Source organism: Leptodactylus fuscus, chromosome 1, assembly GCF_031893055.1.
Source record: "Leptodactylus fuscus isolate aLepFus1 chromosome 1, aLepFus1.hap2, whole genome shotgun sequence".
Lineage (NCBI taxonomy): Eukaryota > Metazoa > Chordata > Amphibia > Anura > Leptodactylidae > Leptodactylus > Leptodactylus fuscus.
The window spans coordinates 47609629-47631141 of NC_134265.1; the positions used below are offsets into that span (position 1 = coordinate 47609629).

The following is a 21513-nucleotide window of genomic DNA, read 5'->3' on the forward strand; positions in this document are numbered from 1 at the left end:
GACTGGGCTGATCACCTGGAGGCGCTGCACAGAAAGGGCCACAGCAGACTCTACCTGCTCAGGAGGCTGAAGGCCTTCGGAGTCCAGGGGACACTTCTTAGGGCCTTCTTCAACTCTGTGGTTGCTTCAGCCATCTTTTTTGGTGTGGTCTGCTGGGAGAGCAGTATATCAACCAGGGACAGAAAAAGACTTAGCAGGCTGATCAGGAGGGCCAGCTCTATCTGGACCTAGTACAGGTGGTGGGTGACAGAAGGATACTGTCTGTGGTGACCTCCATGCGGGAGAACAAATCCCACCCCATGTATGGGACTTTGATGGGACTTGGCAGCACTGTAAGTGACCGTCTGCTTCACCCCAAGTGTGAGAAGGAGTGCTATCGCAGGTCCTTCCTTCCAACCGCGACCAGGCTATATAATCTACATCAAACCAAGCGAAGATCAATCCGCACAGAGAACTAATGATTATGACGATGACCATGAAGTCTTCCTTCTTTCTCTTCCATTCCTTAGCTGCTATGGACTCCTAGTATATCTTCTCTTCTCAGCATATGTGTGTCTACGTCTGTATTATATTACTGTGTATTATCCTGTATCTGTATTACTATGCTGCTGTAACATACTGAAATTTCCCCACTGTGGGACTATTAAAGGATTATCTTATCTTATCAATTAGTCAATTTTAGAAACTGGACTCAAGCACAAAGCTATGGCCGATAATGGCTGGTTAAAAATATTTTGATGAACGGTAAACCTTTTTGAAGGAAGAGGGAGGTCAATGGTGGCCAAGGAGCAGAATTCTGGAATTTAGAATAGTAACGTGGTCTCAACCAAACACAGAATGAGAAAAAGGACAATAATATGCTGGCACGGAAAAAAAAATCAAGCTGTTCCTAAGTACAGGGCATGCTCTAGATGTGAGGTCACTTGAATTTTTTCTGAACTTAGTAGCTAGTGAACATTGGATAGAAAGGTGATCGCTAGCAGCAACAGTCATCTACTCAGTGGTAGATGACACAGGTTAATCTCGTTGTAGCTAATGCAAAAACAGTGGACTAAGGTGATCCCTTGAGTGAAGAAGAAAATTATGTGGAAGTGGCAGAATATAGAGACGTTTTATCAGAATGAAGTGGAGAATAAAAAGAGAGTAAAAGTCAAACTGATGCTATTGTCTACATTTTTTTAGGTTACTCTTGGATATCCATTGAAGGAAAAGGTCTACATTGGACAGGGAGATGTATGTATAATGGGTATGCATGGAACCGAAGGAAAAGGAAAACTTGCAGAGCGGGGTACACAAAGTAGTCATAGGGTACACCAACCAAATGACCATGTGCCAATGGATGAAACCATGAAAGCCTGGTATTAGAAAAACCCAGTACCAAGAGACTTACAGTTGTGCAGAGACCGAAGCGAAGTCAAGCTCCAAGGTTCTCCGTACTATATTCAGTTTTCATAGAAAAGTAAAACTCCACATAGCTGTGAACATGCTGTGATGACTCAAACCAAACCCTGTTCCCAAAATTGACTTCTATTTCTATTTACTACACCTATAGATAATGTGAGAAGGTGACAGGCAGAGTGCTGGAGTCCTGGTATATCAGCCCCAGGATTCTGACTTATGTGTGGTCCAGTGCAGGTCTGGAGTAGGCCTCAGCCTAAGTGTGGATACTGGGCTTCTTACTGGGCCTGCACGTCAGGGCAGATCCTGGGAGCAAGAGGAGGCGCCTGGGTCTGTCCTGAAACACTGAGAGTCTGGCGAGTCTGTCTTATTTTGTTTGTTCATTTGGTTGGTAGTAAGCCCCATGTATAGTTAGTTTTTACTGTTTAGTTAGAGCTCAGACAAGCAGGGTTTTGTTTGTTTTGCCTGAAGATAACGCTAGATTTTATTTTGCTTATTTTGTGCCTGGCGTGAAAGTTTATTTATTTTTGCTGTTTCTCCAAATAAACCTGCTTGCACCAGACATCGCGTCCCTGTCTCTGACTGATTGGCTCCGCATCATTGTTGCTACCGAGCTACCTTCCACACAATAGGTTTCACTTTACATATTTATAACTTATATGAGAAATTATAATTATTTTACGTACCAAAAAACAAATACTATAGGAGAGAATCCATGCAAACAACCAACGCTACATGCACCTACTGCCGCATGCAAAACCCCAGTTTTACAAGGAGCGAACCAAAAAGTGCTGCTTTTTAAACCAACATGCAATTGGTCTCATCCAAACACTGACCATAATGGAGTATATCTACAACATGATGCCTCTGACTCATTTACATAGAACACCCATATGAGGCTATTGTATCCAAGGCAAAGCAGAGAACAGCGTAACTGTATTGTTATGTGCACTAGGCAAATTCCCAAAACAGCCAGACTGATCATTTCACACTTGTTCTGCCTTTGTACATCCAGTTATGAAATGGGACCCCTGTGTGTTTCACAGATGACCTAGCTTCTTCTTTCCTCCCATTGGTTGAGCAACATCAGAACCTTTTAAATGATGGACGATTTAATAAATGAACTAAATGACGGTAGCCTGTTTACGAGCGAGCAAGTGCAACTTTCATCTATGTCTTGAAATGACTCCAAATTCCAATTAACTTATTCCCTTTACAGACTCCTTTCTTCTCTAAAGCATGTGGTCATTCCTGGAAGTTCCTCCAGATTATACAAAGCAAAACCGTAATCCTAAACCCTTGACATGATTGACATGGTATCTAAGATCAGTTTGATATGCTTAACACTGCTGGAATCTTAGAATCTTTGCATCTAGCTACAGAAGAAGTGAAGTTTTAGTGTCCTCTTGTTGAAACAGGTTTTGGATTACGTCATCAATCCTTTAATTCCAAAATAGGAAAACAAAAAAACTATTCCCTTAGTATGTACAAGGAAGAGAGGCCTTGGTGGGTTTCTCATAATACAATGAGCCTACAGGAAGTTCTATCCAAATTCTATGACACATAATCAATGGTGAATATTACGATGTATATCTTGCACTGCTATATCAGACCAAACAAGAAGAGCAAGCCTTCCAAAATACAATGATACAATCAGAACGTCTCTATAACATCATAAATACATAAAGCTAAATTAAAAGAGCATTATATATAAATATAAATTATATGGACATGTATTACAAATGTTTTGCATGTGTTTTAGGAAAGAGTTGGATAATAATGAAAAGATGTGCTGTCTCTTTTATGTGCAATTTAAAAAGCTAGTCTCATCTTGGAAACCTCCAAAGTCATCTTGGTAACCTCTTTCCATATGCATACGTTTGTAAAGACACATTTAGTCTACATTTAACTAATTTAAGACAGATTTTACAAATCTGACCCACTGTGCTAAACCTGCATGCATGTATTATACCCATAGTGGTTGTTAAAGAGGAATTTTCACCATATACAGCTCTACGTCCAGCTCTTTGCATCATGTAATAGGCGCTATTCTACTCATTCCAATACATTTGGAAATTTTTTTCTATCCCCACCATTCTTGAATGAAGTATTGTTAGTTTTGGTGCCTGAAAGAACAGACCCTAAAAAGCCCATCAGGATGGCGGTGTCAGGCAAGAGCCGACAAGGGGTGTGATTCTGAGCTCTTAGGCCTAGTTCACATCTGCATTCGGTATTCTGTTCAGGAAGTCCGCTTGGGGAATGGAATACCGAACGCATTAAAAAGAGGTGAGCAATGAAACCACACGGACCCCATAGACTATAATAAGGTCTGTGTGTTCTCCACACGAATCATGCGGTGACAAAAATACTTCAAGCACAACTTTTCTCTCCGCATGATTCGTGCGGTCACCATGTTTAAAACGCATGGACCCCATTATAGTCTATGGGGTCCACGTGCTTTCATTGCTCACTGCTTTTTAATGGATTCGGTATTCTGTTTGGGGGTCCCCAAGCGGACTCACCGAATGGAGATGAAAACCAACTGTGCTGGAATCAGTGGAACAGGACCTAGTAACAGAAGAACTGGAGTTGGTGCAGGTGGTAAAATGTCCTCTTTAGGAGCCAGTGACCACTATTATTCATGGTCCTAGACATCTCTCAATCTACAGGAGAATTCTGAGGTGGTCTTCCGCCTATCCACCTTTCCAGTATTGTGCTTCCTATGGCAGAGTTTCAGCTTTCTACCACAGCCTCCGATAACCTGGGCTCTTCAGAAGAATATTTTGCACCACAGGTTCTGAGGTTGAATTAGCCAAGGAATCCCCAGCAACATTGAGTAGGAAGCTTCTATTTCTAGACTTCTGAAAAAAGAAGTTTCTGGTGCTGCCTCCACTGGACTTGCTCTTATACTGTAAGAATACTGTACACTGGTGAGCTGCTTTAATGTTCTTTACTCTCTAGAATTGACATGGGAAACATGAGGTGGTCACCAATGAAATTCTTGATCTGACAAATAAATTGTGGGTCAATAGATTTAAGGGGTCCAAAAACTAGTTTTATGACAGTGGATAACCCTTCAATGCAATGACTCTGTCAACAGCACCATAATTCTTAAGTCCCTGAAGGTCTGTGCAGATGATAAAAGTCAGGTTACTTGGATTCAGCTGTAGGTTGCAGCATGTAAAGCATGTAGAGTCCAGCGAGCGCATGTACTTGTATCTTTATTTGATGTTCTCACAGACGGATGATGAGCTGCTAGGGAAGGATGATGGGGTCCGGAGTGCAAAATGGTGCTGTACAATGAAAAACAGATATTCCCGCACGGTGATCCATAGGAAAACATCTCATAAATTCATTAATGAGTTACACAAGATTGACCTAATAAAGGCTAATGACCTGCAGAGTGTACAGATGTGCACCACATTTACTTATCTACCCATTACAGAAGCAGGGTAAACTATCTCTAGGAAAAGATAGTGATCGGATTATAGTATTATTTATATATATATATATATATATATATATATATATATAATTAATTTCCTGGAGATCCGCTGATATAACCAGGGAAGCTGCAGGTTTTGTAATATAATCCATAGTTCAGAACAGGAGAATAGAAGACACTCATTCCAACAGCTCTCTCCTTTGGCTTATAGTGGTGGGGGCCCTAGATACCCCATGTGCCCCAATATGGTACATCAAAAGGGCACCAGGGAAAGGAAAAATCTCTTTATATTCCAATTTAGAGTCCGTATGGCATGTATACAGGACTTGTTCAAATGTACAAGACCCATCACTGGATCTCTCCGCCAGATACGATATTTCAAAGACTTTCCGAATGAATTTTTACCAATAGAAATCAATGCTTGTCCTCTTTTTACAGCAAGTGGGTCTCATGTTCTCATGATAGATGACATTTGACATAAATGCTCCAATACTTCATTCTGTACCGATAATTGTAGAGTAGGTTCTATTCTACTCCATGAAAATGGATTGGAAAGGAACAGAGCCGAACCTCCATTGACGTTAATGGAACACAAAGGATATTCAATTGTCATCCCAGTGCCTTCTGGTAAAAAGGTAGAATTCACTAAGGGCCCCTTCACACAGTGGAAGAGCTTGGCTCATTCCGAGCCATACACGCGAGCGCTTCTAAACACTTCCCATTCACTTCAATGGGAGCGCTCGTAAAGCCGGCTTTACGCGCACTCCCATTGAAGTGAATGGGAAGTGTTTAGAAGCGCTCGCTTGTACGGATTGGAATGAGCCGAGCGCTTACGCCGTGTGAAGGGGCCCTCAGTCTGCATGAGGCCTAACTGATGGACCTTGCTTATTATTGGTTTTCTGTAGTTTCGTGGCAATATCATACTGCTAGAATCACTCTGAGGCCATGAATAATTTCAATAAAAAAGACAATATAAATAATAGGGTTTTTTTTTTAATGCAAAACCTTATTTTAAGTCTTTTAGCATATTTCAGTGAATTTAGCATATTTTTTATTCTTCTCTCATGAAATGCGTGGTTAACAAGCTAATAAAATGCAAGAAAAAGGAAAGGCTAAGTCCTAAAGCTGTAAATGTTGAGTTTAAGAGAAAAAAAGAATTCTGGCAAAATGTGAGTTCAGAAATATTTGCAGAGACATAATCCTGACTAGGGTCATAGAGTTCAGAGACGTAGGTCTAGTAAATGAACAGCCCAATGTCAGAACCAGGAATGAGAAGTGGAACTAGCTCAGGCCCCGATAAGTCATTTACATATAGGTTAATATAATGAATGAGCAATTAAAATGAAATCGATGAGCAAAACCCAAAGACAAAGGAAGTAAAAATACATATTTCACCAGTGACCATAGAGAGTTGCTATCTGTCCTCAGAATACCTATTGTTAAAATAGATGATATTCTGAGGACAGATATCGACTCTCTACAAAACTAATTGGCAGATTGGCACTGGCTAATATGGGGAAAACACAGTCAAAGTGAGCCCTTGTCTTCAATGTGGACCCCATCATTGAAGCATGGACTTTGCCACAAGGTACCACTTGCTGATTTCCCAAAAAAACTCTCCATTCGGTGACAACTACAGTACACTACAAGATCCCACAGGTTAAAATCAGAGGTTCACATGAGGTCCGAGGTCAGATTGGAAGAAGTACCAGAAACAGACAAGGGACATGGTCACAAGAGTAGCCAATAAGTCAAGAGGTCGGCAGCTGAGATGTCACAAATAGGGCTCAGGAACCAGTGATGAAACAACAGGTCAAAGTCAGGATCATAGATGAAATTAGGGTCAGGGATAGGCAAGTTGGGGAATCCTATCATTTGAGCAACATCAGCAAGTCCTTTTCCAAGGTTTCATGAAACTATATATTATACAGGGGCTTAGCTATAGGGTGTGGAGAGGTGGCAATCGCTACCAGGCCCAGGAGCCTCAGGGGGCACCAAAGGCCTCTCTTGGATAAAAGATGACTCCAGCAACATACACAGCACATGCTAAACTGAAGTCTCATTATAGAATATGCATTGGAGCCCAAAAGCTTTAAGTTACTGTATGTCTCGGAGTATACAACTACCACCAAAGACAGTCTGGGCCTTCTTCTCAAAACTACCAAAACTCAACTGAGAAGGTTTTGACCATGCAGAGCTCACCAGTCTTCACCAGCGTCGAATCCTTCCAGCTGGTGAAGACTGGTGAGCTCTGCATGGTCAAAACCTTCTCAGTTGAGTTTTGGTAGTTTTGAGAAATAGAATTTTTCAGATCTAATTTTTCAGAGCACAAACTTTAGGATTATGGGCTGCTAAAAAGCCTCAGACTACCCCACTATCAAAGAAAACTACTAAAAAATAAAATAATAAAGAGTAAACTGATGGTATTAAGTCATAAAAGTATAAAGGAAACAGCATTCTTAAAGGTTCAATGCCAGCTGTAGGAAAGCACATGTGTTGTTTGAAAGGTTATGAATGAAGCAAATCATCTGTAGCATGGCCACCGAGGGACCTGAAAATATGAGAGAAATTGACTCAAGACAAGATAAAAGAGAATGTCTACTTTGCACAATCTCTTTTTTTTTTTGCCAGAACATAAACTGTACGATCCTGTGATCAGCTGTAATCTATGTGAGAACCTGGAAGTCTTCAATTACCCTGCAGCGCCCCCACAGGGGAAATAAGGCATTACACCATTCCTATTATAAATCAGTGTGCTGGCCATGTAACGTAGATGGCTCTTTGTAATTCTTCTCTGTTCTGGTCAACAGCTGAGGGCCCAGCTCTGTAAACTAAGAATTCCCTACAAGGGGATTTAAAAACCCCTTTAAAGATCATCCAATATACAATCTGCACTAATATCTAACCTTTACACTCTCTCATCCACACAGATTCAATAAATCTCTTATTTGCAAGGATATGTTAGTACCCAGATATGACCAATCCGGTGTAACTATGTTGACTTCTTTTGCACATTACCTCCAGCCTTGGCAGACAAAATGGGGCAATTACTCAGGAACAGATCGCACCAATGAGGGAATGGATAATGACTGGTATACAGAATGCCAATGTCTTAAAATATTCCACTCCCAGGTTTTTAATCCTTCTATGGACTCAGACCCATAAAATGTTAGACCACAGTGTGATATCCAGCTAATCCACGTTCTCATAAACCTGTCCTCACCTATAGCCTCCAGATACCCCTTGGTCTGTGCTTCAGACAGTACTTGAAGGTTTTTTTTCCAGGGGAGAACTTGGACAACCCCTGAATACTTGGATTGAGAACAGAAAAGTTTCCCAACACAAGATCTAAAATGGTACTGTAAATGATTTGCTTAAAGAAACCCTCCAGGCTAAGTAAGGCTCATTCCCCAGTTGATGTGGCCGTTACCTGATCACTATAATTTTCTCACGGGTGGTTTAGTAGTCTACCCTCACCATCACAACAGTCAACTATCCATGCATTGACTTCTGGAGAGCCTATGATGGGCTTCTGTTCATATCCAGTAGCCAATCAGAGAAAGCAGAGCTCCAGATAATAGGAGGTGTGTCTCAGACTACCATAAACTCCCTGCAAGCATACACTCACCGGCCACTTTATTAGGTACACCTGTCCAACTGCTCGTTAACACTTAATTTCTAATCAGCCAATCACATGGCGGCAACTCAGTGCATTTAGGCATGTAGACATGGTCAAGACAATCTCCTGCAGTTCAAACCGAGCATCAGTATGGGGAAGAAAGGTGATTTGAGTGCCTTTGAACGTGGCATGGTTGTTGGTGCCAGAAGGGCTGGTCTGAGTATTTCAGAAACTGCTGATCTACTGGGATTTTCATGCACAACCATCTCTAGGGTTTACAGAGAATGGTCCGAAAAAGAAAAAACATCCAGTGAGCGGCAGTTCTGTGGGCGGAAATGCGTTGTTGATGCCAGAGGTCAGAGGAGAATGGCCAGACTGGTTCGAGCTGATAGAAAGGCAACAGTGACTCAAATAGCCACCCGTTACAACCAAGGTAGCCAGAAGAGCATCTCTGAACGCACAGTACGTCGAACTTTGAGGCAGATGGGCTACAGCAGCAGAAGACCACACCGGGTGCCACTCCTTTCAGCTAAGAACAGGAAACTGAGGCTACAATTTGCACAAGCTCATCGAAATTGGACAATTGAAGATTGGAAAAACGTTGCCTGGTCTGATGAGTCTCGATTTCTGCTGCAACATTCGGATGGTAGGGTCAGAATTTGGTGTCAACAACATGAAAGCATGGATCCATCCTGCCTTGTGTCAACGGTTCAGGCTGGTGGTGGTGGTGTCATGGTGTGGGGAATATTTTCTTGGCACTCTTTGGGCCCCTTGGTACCAATTGAGCATCGTTGCAACGCCAAAGCCTACCTGAGTATTGTTGCTGACCATGTCCATCCCTTTATGACCACAATGTACCCAACATCTGATGGCTACTTTCAGCAGGATAATGCGCCATGTCATAAAGCTGGAATCATCTCAGACTGGTTTCTTGAACATGACAATGAGTTCACTGTACTCCAATGGCCTCCACAGTCACCAGATCTCAATCCAGTAGAGCATCTTTGGGATGTGGTGGAACGGGAGATTCGCATCATGGATGTGCAGCCGACAAATCTGCGGCAACTGTGTGATGCCATCATGTCAATATGGACCAAAATCTCTGAGGAATGCTTCCAGCACCTTGTTGAATCTATGCCACGAAGAATTGAGGCAGTTCTGAAGGCAAAAGGGGGTCCAACCCGTTACTAGCATGGTGTACCTAATAAAGTGGCCGGTGAGTGTAGTGAGCACCACCATTTTTCATGGTCGTGTATACTAGTTAGAGGCCATGGTCAAGAGCGAGACTGAAAAAAGCACTAAAATTCAAAGCTACAAATATCAACATCCAATCCGTGCTTTATAGAAGAGGAGATGCAAGGACTGAGGTCGGTGTCGACTGAGCCAAGCCTGCTACATGGTGGTCACACAGTTCTATGCTGAAAAATACTCAACAGACCCTATCAGTATAATGAATTAATCTTATTATGGTGTTTTGGTAACAATTTGCCACGTGTTTCTGGACCTTGTGCCATGTCTCAGTATTTCAATCAGGCAACATATAATTCAGGTTCCATTTGCTTTTCTTGTTTTGATTTAACCATACGATAACCAGAACTCAGATTTCCGTTTTAGAATTTGCTTTTCTAACACAATCTAAAGCGGAGTCGCTGCCAAGGGCTCTGTGTACCAGCCTAACACTGCAGCTTTTCTATCAGTGCGGAGGAAAGTAGAAGATGAAAAAGCAGTGTCAGATTGCATTTTCTGTGATGTGCTTAACTAAAGTAATTAGTGGTCTACCAAGAGAGACAGAGGACCATGAAATTTCATTTGTCAGGGGTGCTAGCAGAATTTTCTTTTGTTTGTAAAGTGAACGGCTAATTTAAGATTCTGGGACATCTGCGAAGCAACCGAGAAGCTTGTCAAAGAGGAACTTTTTGCAATTTTTATTGAATGCAAAAAGTTTCATTTAAGATTCTGGTTCATCTGCAAAACAAAGAGGAACTTTTGGCAATTTTTATTGAATGCAAAAAGATTCTGGGTCATGCCAAGATTCTTATCGAAGTGGAACTTTTTGCAATTTTTATTGAATGCAAAAAGTTTAATGCAATATTTATGGGTCGTCTGTGAAACACTTGAGATGTTTGTCAAAGAGGAACCTTTTGAAATTTTTATTGAATGCAAAAAGTTTCATTTAAGATTCTGGTTCATCTGCAAAACAAAGAGGAACTTTTGGCAATTTTTATTGAGTACAAAAAGATTCTGGGTCATGCCAAGATTCTTGTCGAAGAGGAACTTTTTGCAATTTTTATTGAATGCAAAAAGTTTAATTTAAGGGGGAGCTTACACTACCACCGCTGTATTCCCTGGGGTTTCCGTCCTAAACCCCAGGGAAACTGGACAGGGGATGGCTTGTACTGCATGTACAACTTGTGTCCATGCAAAAAAAAAAAATGGTTTCCAGGAGGCCGCATACGGACACTGGTGGTTACCTTTAAAAACCCATTGAAATGAATTGCTTTTAAAGCTGACCGCCAGCAAGCCGTCCCCTGTCCGGTTTCCCCGGGGTTTAGAAAAGAAACCCCAGGGTGGACAGCAGCAGTAGTGTGAACTCCCCATAAGGTTCTGGATCATCCGCAAAACAACCAAGATGCTAGTCAAAGAAGAACTTTTTACAATTTTTATTGAATGCAAAAGTTTAATGCAATATTTACGGGTCGTCTATGAAATACCCGGAGATTCTAATCAAAGAGAAACTTTTTGACATTTTTAACTTATTGGAATGCTCTATAAAGGAAAACTGTTGCGGATTCACAGCAGCACCAGTAGTTTTAGAAGAAGCCGGCTGACAAAAACTTTACCAAAATTCCACAAGTTCCATCTTAAATTGTCACCCAAGACAGATGAGAGCTTGAGAGGGGAGTTACAGGCTCACACTCCATGTGAGAACGGGTTAATGAGCACCAATGATTTACTGCCAAGACATTCTCGGCAGGTATTTATCTCTGTTGACAACCAAGTGGAATACACTAAGGGTGAACAGGGGTCATGTTTGAGTCTCCCAAAAAAAGGATTACCTTTGAAAAAGAATGCAAGAAAGACACCACCTGTTCTCATAAAGGTTGCCGTCCACATCTGTATGCATTTAGCATTCTGCCTCCAAGGTAAATATGGCTTAATATGCCCCAGTGTATAGATACTGTAAACCATTCTTTGTCGAGCTTGAATTTTTTTTCTTCTTTTTGTCAATTTGCATATTCATCCCGTGCTGTCCTCATTCTCTAGACATACGTCTGCTGCAAAGGCTTCTGTTTTCATAAAAAAAAAAAAATCTGAACTGAACACACATTTTTTCTCTTCTCTCTTGCATAGTAAATATTGGAAACAGATTCTTGACCAAGCTCCCCCCTTCTTTAACTACTGCCAAAAGGAAGTCTGGGGAAGCACTCAAGTAGAATGGATATTTAGGAGAGGAACACTGTTCTGGAAAAGAACAGGAGCAAACAAGATCAAGCAAAAACGCAGATTTTAAAGGTAAATATAATGTTAAGGGCCGGCTGTCTGCTAATATATGAGATTATTATTGCAATGCATACGAGCACTGTTAGAACTTGTATACTGTATTTAGTGCACAATGTCATTAGAGCGATGAACTCAACAGGAGAGTGCCAACTAGTGGTCAGTTTATGAATAGACTGCAATATTATCATTACATTAAAGGAAGAGTGCTAATTTATTTTGGAGAAAGACATAGCACAATCCTTTGCAGTATGTTGATATATTCCTAATCTAAGAGTGATCCATCCAAATATTTATATACCTACTAAAATCTATAGTAATGTCTAATGCACATGGAAGAGACTAGAGGGTCTACATTGTGGCACCATAGGGGTCTCTAACTACAACGATGAATCACCATATGATGCTATATGGTGCACTTATACAGTGTTGTACTACAGGGATTATAATATATATTGTAAGTGTCCAATATATATAGTATATATGTATCCTGGTGAGTGTCATACAGAAACATGACTGCTACAAAAGGATGCAGCCGCTTACAGCGGTAGCATACAGCAGCACACATAGGAACAAATTTATTAAGACTGGCGTATCGTATGCTAGTCTTTATAAAGGACCCGACTGGTGCAAAGACTGAAAGCAGAATGGAAATCCATGCCACTGGCCTAGATTTCCATTACCCGAAAACTGGCACAAGTTATATTAAATCTATTGAACCAAATTGTAAATGCCATGGCCCTCCACGTCCATATTCGCACAATGTGATGGGCGAGGCATGGATCTGCGTTTGAAGTGTACAGAGATAATGGTGAATTTATAGGGGCCCCAAATATATAGGGGCCCCAAATGTTTGTCATATTGAGAGCAGTATACCTATATTGTGCAGAGACCTCTACTGGTCATCAAAAGTACTGCAGTGCTTCATAGCTTATGTAGATATTACAAGCATGCTATCATCCAATCAGAAGCGGATTACAAGGACCGTATATACTTCTGTTAACCCTTTATGCAATAGACCAGGCCACCATACTTAGATCAAACGTGCCTCTATGGGTCTCTCATCCAAGCAATACCTTTCTTCATTGATGGAATGGCAGCTTTAGAAAAGAGTCTAAGGCTGAAAGAGCACAAAAGGGAGGAACACAAAGCTGCTGGGCACAGCTAAACCTATGTGGTAGAGAGGATAACGTCACCCATACAAAAAGCAAGAGGAGCAAAGAGGATAAGAGAAAGTCCTGCAGTGCAACAAAAAAGCCATTGGGCTGATGCCAAAGCGGGTAGACAGAATCTGTGCTGATCATATCCATTATTAAATTAATGATGAGAAACCCAATATGAACTTGCAGATTTCTGGTGGAAACATAAAACCCAGTTATGATTGTTTTTCATTATGCGGCTATATAATTTATTTAAAGGAACACTCCCTGTCACCGGCATATGTTAGGAATTACACACACTAGGCAACCTCAGCTTAGGTGAAATGCCTTTAAATGACATTGCTGAACATTGCGCTAAAATGAGCCCTGACATCTTTATGAAGATACTTTATATACCTGACCCCGATACTGTCCTCCTAAGCCCTTTATATAAAATCGTATTCATAGGTCTGCTATTAGGCATGGCTTAAGTGGATGGAGGGAAAGTTGTGGGATGAACTAAACATTCGGGGACATTGTAGTAGGTAGGACCAGTTTGCTTTTATGTGTTATGTATGGTAAACTGCGATTTTAATTGGGCCTCTAAAATGCAAACTATGGGGTTAGAACTGGCTATTGTAGAAAGAGTGTGGTATTACATGGCACCCATTAAAATGAATGGGCGACTAGACTACACGACGTGGTTCCTCCATGCTCCATCCTACATGACTAAAATACAAACTATGGGGTTAGAACTGGCTATTGTAGAAAGAGTGTGGTATTACATGGCACCCATTAAAATGAATGGGCAAATAGGCTACACGACGTGGTTCCTCCATGCTCCATCCCGCATGACTTGGCCAATTCATGTTGGTTTTGTGACTTTGTGGTTTGAGGTTGAGCAGCGTCCTTTAGACTGGGAGCTTCAATTCACCCTGACTCAAAGAAGGAATCCCAAGCAGTGAATTATGGTCTATTCCCATTAAAGGATTATCTCATAGGATATGGCATACATTTCTGGTCGATGTAGGTCCCACTTTTGCAACTTGCATTTATTTCTAGAACAGTGATCCACTGACTACAGTCCTGCCTGGTGAGACGGCCTAAGGCCACAGCATCAAGGTGAGGGTGAATGGGTACATACACAGTTCTCTTCATTGACACCTATGAGGGTCAGAGGAGAAATAACTGAGAACTTAGCTGATTATTTCCATAACCCCCATAGAGGTGAATGTAGAGTGGGCAGCCATATTGAAGTTACACCTGGGTGTAGTAGCCAGACACTGTCCCAATAGGTGGCACAGTGGCCGGGACATAAGGCGGATACGCATTAAAGGTCTAAGACAGGAATACCCCTTTAATATAGCATAAAACAGTGGTTGCCTTAACGGACAGCCTCTTTATAAAGGCATTCTACTTATAGCAACAGAATTTACTACTGCATATACCGTAACTCCTTTATGTTGGACCATACACGAGTCCACCTTTACCACAGCTCAAATTTGGTCAGGGACTCATCAAACCAATTCAATACAATATCCCAACATGTTATTAAAAACACACCCACTGGGTGACCACATGTAACACATACACAATAGACGTCACATGATAGAGTATCATAAGGAAAGGTAAGAAAGGACCTGTATTATCTTCTAGTTCCTATGCAATCCATGTCTCAATACACCCCCAAGCTAAAGTATACGGTTTGACATATGTCTCCAGCTCCATTCTACATGACTTGGTCAATGCATGGTGGTTTTGGAGACTTGTGGTTTGAGGTGGGTCTTGTAGAACGTACTGAACTTATGAAATGATAAGCTACACAGTCACATCTGGAGTCTCTAAACTGGCTTTTCAGATACTAGGAAAGTTCTCAATGGAATGAGATGGCCAAGTTTACTTTAATGCATTGTTTTCCAGGTCATCAATTCAATTAAGGGTCTGTAAGGAAAAAAAACTAGCAAGTTCTGGACATTACTCATCCACTTCCAAGTAATTTGCTACCACAAATGGACAAAGTGATGTAGACAGAATTTCTGAGAATTGTTTTTTGCTTCTTGGAAGGTTTGGTCCTGTGTATTAAGGATGAAGAGAAGAAAATGAGTGGGTTGGTGAACTAAAAAATGAGGTGACATGTTAACACATACATTCTCATACAGGTCCTAATACATATAAGGCTACATGCACCTGAATACGTACATGTACTGGTTCATGAGAAAACGGCTCGGTCTGCACATGGATGATATCTGCGTGGTCCCCATGCCCTTTACAGACCCATATATTGCAATTAATGAGCCAGGACTACAAAATGGACAGGAATAGGACCCGTTCTGAACTTTCTCCCCTCCATGGACCGTTATATGGACCTCCATAATACACAATCGTGTATAAGGAGCCAAAGAAAAGAACAAGTCAATGTGCTAGAAAATGTGCTGAAAAACATGGCTAGCACACTAACAAAACAGAGAGTCATGTGCATGGAGCCATACGTAAAAGTCATCAGAACCTACAAGTTTCGGTTGGGCTGGCCAACTACCTTAGGTGTATGGCAGTCTCCCAAATCTTCTTCAAAAGATTGATGCATATATCAGACATATTAAATTTCATCACCCACTCCTTGTGTTCCCAAGAGAGACAGCCAGCGCCAGTGGAATTTATCAGTAACCTAATTTCCTACCCCCATTGACAACACATGCACACTTTGCAGAACCAAGAGTGCATGTGTATATGGAAGTTGGGAGGAATAGGTGCTCAACTGGAAACCTTAAGGTTGCTCATTGATCAGGTCACCATACCGGCAATATTAGGATGTATATTGTGTATGGACATTTAGGACCTAAAGCTTTGGTTATGGGACAAGAATGTATGTGAGGCGACAACATACAACAGTATACATCCACTTATAGAGTGCCTTACTGCCATATTTACAAGCTTACGCTGGTTTTCCCAGTGGCTGGAGGATATCCACATTGCAAGCACAGCTAAAAGATTTTATACCCACAATATAATGAAAATATCATACATAGAGTAACCAACCTCACAATAATAAAATCTAGAATTTCCGTAGGGTTCCAATACCCTTCAATGCGAATGGTAAAAAGCACTGAAGGATCTTTATAGCTACATAGCCTAGAGGAACACACGTTTAATGCTGCTGCACCTTTAAAAGACATTACAAGCCCTTTATCTTTTTAACACATGCATTTCTGTCTGCTACAGGTTACAATAAAATGGGAAATGCTTGCAGCTAATGTGTCAACTGTGCAAACCATCCAGAAGCGGGAGCTAGCTTCTCCTGCACAGCTGTTTTACAGAACTATTTTATCTGGTCTGTGCAACTCAAGCCATTAATCCTTATGTACGTCACTGGAGTAGACATCACAAGGCTAAAGAAGTTAACGAATCGCACTGATGACAAAAAAAACGGGCCTGAAAGAATGAGTATTTCCAAGGGTGTCAAAATTTGGGGCTTAATATCTTGCTTACCTGGGTACAATAACTCCACCATGCAGATCTATAAAACCATCATGGCCAGTAGGTTAGCAAAATGCCGAGAGATCTTGTCAATCTGATTTTACCTTTAATATGTACATTTATTTAATTATTTAAGGTTTATTTAATCCAGAATTTGATTTAGGATTTCAGACTATGGATTACATTTGGCTAAAATAACAGATGTAAAGGTCCCGTACATAAATGGCATCCAGAAAGGCAGATTTTGACATCCAGCACGTTTAGTGGAAGTGGTAGTTTTCTTCCCCTGATCTGCCATTTTAGCCTGGTACATTGAAGGTCGGATCATTTGCCCCTTTCTGCAAGTCTTCATTTTTTCTGATCAGTCAGTTTAGTCTGGCATGTCGATGGTCAGATCATTTGCTCAAATGATCCAATGTACTGTACTATAGAAAAGACGCAGTCCAACGACACTTATCTCATGTGTCTGAACAGATGCACTGTCATACAATGCAACAACCATTAGTGGTTTATTGTGATACAACATTGTCAAGATGGGGTGGCAGCTTGACTGTAATACCATTGAAGACACAATCCAAACCAATGGACAGGAGATAAAAGATCAACCAGACGCTGTAGTCTATGACTTGGCCTATGGAGGCTCAAGCGTTGAAACATGAAATGTGATCTGATGCGGCTTACAACTCCACTGGGATCAATGAATACTGCAACTTCGTGAGAGTTGGCGTTACATGAGTCAAACTCTGTTACAGTAGCACCACATGTAGGCATATACAGTACACAGCCTGGTCAGACAGAAAATATTGGCAAGCAAATTCAAGTGAATTCATTCCTCATTCTTTTTGCAAAGCCTGATCATAGCAATGGCACAGAAGGTGACATTGCCTTGTTCCTTTAAGTCGTGAAGGACTGCTCCTTTCCTCCCCATCCTATTTATTAAAGGAGCTAGACTTGACTATATAGGAAAGGGTCATACAGTTTAGATGAACAGGAACTGAGCATTCATGTCCACCAGTCTGTTTAAATGGGGGACAAAGAACACCCTGCTCTTGTGATCAGTGGGGTTCCAACAGTAGGGCCCCAAGCAAATGTTAAGTCATGGGCCAAGCACTTTAATGGAATTAAGTAGCCATGAACATCCCAATGCCGACTGTATTTAACCACTCCAGAGTATCTTAATCCTTTGTTATGCCATTCGCTTCATAATTTATAACATATAATTTTGGTCATCCTGATATGTAGACAGTAGACAAAAAACCCAAAATATGTAACAGTTCACAACCCCACACAACGCTCCGTCTCGCCTCTGTGTTTCAGAGCAGACAGTTCTGCTACTTTTGCTTTAATTTGTCATACATGATGTAACACTATCACTAAAAGACCATTTCCTTCTTAATTCTTCATGAACTTTGCTATTTTCATAAAGTGGAGAAAATTACAACCACATACAGGGGGAGGCAGGAGTCTAGCCTAGCTCCAGCTGATCTTCCCTTTACCATCCATCAGCAGCGCTAAATCTATTTGGATAAAACGCGTGTGACCCAGACAGCTGGCACCATCCCAAACTGCCTTACACACCGGCAGCTCAGATAATAACAATCCTTCTCTATGCTCCTCACCATCTACAGTGCAAGACTGGAAGAAATTAGCAAAGCCCAAGAAACACATTACATACAGGTAGAAAGGAGGCTCCATGAGGGATGTATATACATTTAGGCAATGACTATAATAACTCCACTGCTCAATGAACAACTACTACTACTACTATCATCCATGACAATCCTAGGAGTAATCGTAAGGAAGCATCTCCAAGACTACATTACCCAGTTGTAAGACAAGTGGACCAGACACAAAACCAGGCTACGTCAATACATTGGCAGTATGGCACCTATAAATTGCTGTATAAAGCTACAGCTGCAGAATAGAGAAGTAAAAACTGCTAATAACCCTATAAATTATTCTTTACAGTCACAGCAGGACTGGCTTGCCTTGTGGGTCCCGTAGACCTCTGGCACCCAAATAGAATGTCTAGTGAAATTCAGCTTGGAAGCAAGGGGGGCGAGTGTGGGGTTCAACCTCACATAACCCTTCTATATACATTCTCCTCCAATTCAGCCCTCCACAGCCAAAATCTGCACTCCCTATGATCGCTGCAGCATAAATACACACACACATATCTGAGACGCTGTGGTGTTAAAAGTCTCGTAGATCCCAAGTGGCCAGATGAAAATGAAAACCACACTCTTACATCTCTTTGATTAGTCTATTAAGAGCTTAACATATCCTAGAGCATCAGACTGAGCGAACACATTAATGCTGCCCGTCTGAGTCCAGACACAAACTATGCACTTGTCTGACTGACTTCTTAAGTAGACTTTTTTTTTTTCTCTAATACATGAAGCATAAAAGTTGGCTTCGTTTCCACTGCTTAAGTACTGAACTTTTTCTTCTCCACTGCCACTTTAGATTGCAAGCTCCCTGATGCTTTCTTCTTACCTTTCCAGAGGGTTTAGCATTACATTTCATATCTTCACTGATGACATCATCAGATTAGACTGTAAGCTCCCTGACACTTGCTTCTTACCTTTTAATATGATTTCGAATTGCAGTGCCTATCTACCCTACCGCCCTTACCAGATTACGATTTACGATCTCAGTGCATATCTAAACTGCTGACTTCATCTGATTAGATTGTAAGCTCTTTGACATTCACTTCAAAGCTTTTAAAATAATGTAGGATATCAATGAATAACTACCCTCCTGACCGCACCAAAACAGATTTAAGCTGTCTGACACTTGCTTCTTACCTTTTACTATGATCTAACATAGTGCATATCTACCCTGCTGACATCATCAAGACAGACTGTAAGCTCTGATACTCACTTCCTACCTTCTCTATGTTACTTAGCCTTTACTTCCAGATCTATAACACTGACCCCATATATTTAGACTGCGAGCTCACTGACACTTGCTTCTTACCATTTAATATAATTTAAAATCTCAATGCATATCTACCCTACTGAGTGCATCAGATTAGACTATAAACTCTCTGACACTCGCTCCTTACCTTTTAATATGATTTAAGGTGACAATGCATATCTACCCTGCTGACATCATCAAGCTGACACTTGCTTCTTACCTACTACACATTACAGATCCACAGTGCTGACCCTATATGTTTAAACTGCAAGCTCCATGACACTTACTCAGCATCTTATGTCATATGTGCATGTTGTAAACTCTCTGACAATTACTTATTTTATACGCATTTCTCAGCCTTTATTACCAGATCTACATTGCTGACCCATGCAATTAGATTGCAAGCTCTTTGACATTAATTCAGAATCGTATTCCATATCTACACGGCTGACCTCATTACATTAGATTGCAAGCTCCTCATCTTTTGCTGACCTCAAATTACTAAAGTGCAAAGCTCCCACCTCACCTATGCACATGATCCAGTATCTAACTCCCTATCTACACTGCTGACATTTCCCCATTAGTTTGCAAGCCCCTTGACACTTGCTTCTTTCTTCTTCATAGTCTACAGTGCTGACATCCTATGGAGAGTTTGCAAACTGTGACAATTCTATCATTCAGCAGCATTGAGGTGTTTAGGATACAACGTAACAATAGTAATAAAAAAAATTACACCTAAAATAACACAATTGCAATACTGGCATGAATATTGACATGACATATCCCCAAATCCCCAATGCACAGAGTCATAGCATGCCATCCAGGCAGAATGGGCAGTGAGCTAGCTCTGCCTATGAATCAGAGAGGGCATACAGCACAGACAGGCAGTGTAGGGTGTAGAGGATGGATAGCAGGAATGGTCTCTTACCTCTTTCATGTTCTATTAGTGGCAATAAGCACAGACACTGCCCATTCACTGTGTATTCCCTGTGCAGACACCAGACATATCCTCCTCCAGCAGCAGCATCCAGCAGCAGCAGCAGCAGCAGCAGCCCTGTCCTGGTGCCACCACCATCCTCTGGCACTTATACAGGGGTATTACAGGGGTGCTCACAGTGCTGCCAGCATTATGCAGCTATTACTACTATTATTATTGCTTTGTGTGTGTTTTCCTGCTTTGCCTTGTATGAGCAGCTTTCAGTGCAAGTGCATGTGGCTGTGGAGAGTGCAGAGAGCCCTGTGCAGGAGCTGGAGCGGCCACTCATAGCTCACTATCGGCCAGCAGCCAACTTTAGGTCTCATCAGTTTTTTTGGCAGCTCAGCAAGTGGGAGGGGAGAGTGACGTCATGGCCCCCTCTAGCGCGCATGTGCGGCTCACTGCTGGGCGGGGGGTTGGGATGTAGGGGTGCAGGCAGGGGAGAAGGAGGACGGTTCGGGCCCGCAGTGCTGCTGCTGGGTTGCCGGGACACTGAGCAGTGGGGTCACGGGCAGCTCGCCTCACGGCGGGGGACTCCGTACGGGCCTATGACGGCGGGCTGGGAGTGGCTGCATGAGCTTTATGTTACCGTCTATGTGTGGTTATAGACACCGCTGCCTATAGGGGGCAGTATATTGGTCACGGGGTAGGTTAATGCACGTGTGAGACTAGCAGTACAGTGCCGTAGTAGTACCAGATACAATCGCAACCCTCCCTCCCCATAAATAGCACCAGACGGAGAGTGCCCCCCTAACTATAGCAACTAGAGTACCCCCCCCCTATAACTAGTACCAGACAGAGTGCCCCCCTAATAATAGCAACTAGAGGAACCCCCCATACATAGTACCAGAGTGCCCCCCTAACTATAGCAACTAGAGGACCCCCCATAAATAGTACCAGAGTGCCCCCCTAACTATAGCAACTAGAGGACCCCCCTATAAATAGTACCAGACGGAGCATGCCCCCCTAACTATAGCAACTAGAGGACCCCCCTATAAATAGTACCAGAGTGCCCCCCTAACTATAGCAACTAGAGGACCCCCCA

The 21513-nt window shown here is 41.8% G+C and overlaps 1 protein-coding gene across 2 annotated transcripts in view; it reads right to left on the reverse strand.

The window, feature by feature from the left end:
• ADAMTS6 (ADAM metallopeptidase with thrombospondin type 1 motif 6) overlaps positions 1 to 20798 on the reverse strand; it is a 190285-nt gene extending 169487 nt beyond the window's left edge. For both annotated transcript variants that reach the window (XM_075269810.1, XM_075269809.1), the window contains exon 1: positions 20421 to 20798. The gene's annotated coding sequence lies outside the window, so the exon portion shown is untranslated. The remainder of the gene's footprint in view (positions 1 to 20420) is intronic.
• Between the last annotated feature and the right edge of the window lie 715 nt (positions 20799 to 21513).